This window comes from Juglans regia, chromosome 6, assembly GCF_001411555.2.
Source record: "Juglans regia cultivar Chandler chromosome 6, Walnut 2.0, whole genome shotgun sequence".
NCBI lineage: Eukaryota > Viridiplantae > Streptophyta > Magnoliopsida > Fagales > Juglandaceae > Juglans > Juglans regia.
Window position 1 is genome coordinate 11,124,657 of NC_049906.1, and position 2,193 is coordinate 11,126,849.

Genomic DNA, 2,193 nt, shown 5'->3' on the forward strand with positions numbered 1-2,193 from the left:
CCTAACCTATATATACACACACATGTATTTCTCTTCAGAGAGAAACTGCCCAAGGCTTGTTGCCGCCGCCAGCCACTGCACGAAACACTAACCTCCATGCACGTCCAGCAGCCCACCCGAAATGTTACACACCCCAAGCCGGCAGCACCCGTACTTGTCACCAACGGCGGTTCGCAACACTTAAGAGTACTGGAGCCACCCCATGCTCCTTAAAAAATGCCGCACGTAGACAATTGGCCCCCATGTCGCATGGCCTCTCACCACCGCACCCGAAGAAACCCAGCCCCAAGAAGACCCACGCCACAACACCTGATGAGTCCATCGTATTCCATCTGCACCATGAACTCCTGGACCACCATACACAACTACTCCTCCACAGCTAAGCTGTTGCACCACCGTTGGACAATCCCACTACCGCTACACCTCAGCCGAGGCCATGCCATGGAGAAACACGTGTTTCACAACCAGTGCCTCCGGGTTCTCTCCAGCGAGAGTAGGCGAAGCACCGGGTCGCCGTTTTCCTCAGCCATAAAGCCACTGTGCAACATTGACAGCTGCCACCATGCTGCCCTGCACCTCCATGCCCAGCCACCGATAAGTCTTGAGACGTGAAGAACCCTATTTTTCACACCATCTACAGCCCTGGGTTCATCTCGTTTAGAGCCAACTCTCGGTGCTTGCTCCTCCACGTTCTTACCAGCGGCACAGAAAACTTCGACGGTCATTCCATGCAGCTCCAGGTCTGTCGTGTCCCTCCCGGTAAGCCACCTCAAGCCTCTCTCCGTCCGCTCTCTCTCTCTCTCTCTCTCTCTCTCTCTCTCTCTCTCTTACCAGTGCTCAGCCACTCACCTTGCCGTCGCAATCACTGCATCCGTCCAACCCGTCGCAACTCCTCTCGGTGAGCCTCCATCACATAGCCTCTGTTTTTCATCCAAAGAATAGGTTTTTACGAACGTGCACATGCATGCCTTTAAGCCATAATTAAAACAAATGTCCTTAATTACGTTTCTACCTTAGTGTTAACTCATGGCACACTCTGCCATGACTTACAAAGTTTACCCTCTGCCGTAGTTTTGGACTTGTTCTTATGGACTTGGTTTTATTATGCTTCAATAATGATTATATTGTTCATTTGAACTATTTAGTTTTTAATTAAACTCATTTTTAAGTTGGCCTTATTTTTATGGAATTGTAAGTAGCCAAAGTATTCTATTAATCTATAATACGTTATGAGTACTTTAGTATTTTAAAAACATTAGTATTCTTTGAATACCGTATTTATCATAATATTTATTTGATTATTTTTCTTTTTTGGTACGAATTCGATTAGTGATGATTGATTAATTTAGAAAGTGATGGTATTAATTTAGAGTTAAGAGAAGTTTTAGGTTTTGAGATATTAAAATATATATTTTAGGTGTATTTTCGAAGCAACTGTTCAATTGGAGATTTATTCAAATTATATGAATTTTCTATAGGTGACAATTGATATTCGTTTGACAGAGTTTGTGAAAATATTCTGAAAACTTAAGAAATCCAGGTAAGTAGAGTTTCTATACTAGACTTTACATAAAATAAAATGAATTGAGGTCCCTCTCGAAAACGTGCATGTTTTGTTATGAAAAAAAATGAAAACAATCTAACATTGCTCATAGACTCTGATGAAAGAGAATGCACGTTTGTCATGACTGATGTAGACATGAGTTTAAAGTTTTGGCATTCTGTTTATGAAATGTGCAAAAGAGATCAAATATGAAATTTTGTGTATAAATTATATTTTTGTGATCTGATTATGATCTATTCTGAAAATGTTTTGTACTCTAATATGATATTATGTAATTTCTGAAAACCTCAGGTATGACATTCTGTTTCTATTTTTGTTCCGTTCTAACCTTACCACGGGTGTAAAATTGTGGCTTTTGTTTAGGTTGGTATCAACTGTTCTATTTCTGGTGCACTCACTTTCAAAACAAAGTGGTTTTCTGCGTAGTATTTACTATGTGTACACTTGGGGCTCCGAGAATGAATAAGAGGAAAATTCACATTTTGTTTCTACTCGGTTAGCTACCGAGGTTTGCACAACCCTCTCACTGTAGTATATTAAGGGCAATGCTACGTGCATTACCTCCCCAATGTGCCCCTCCAATGTGCACCTAGTGCTTGCAATTTTTTTTTATCTTTCAAACATTTTTT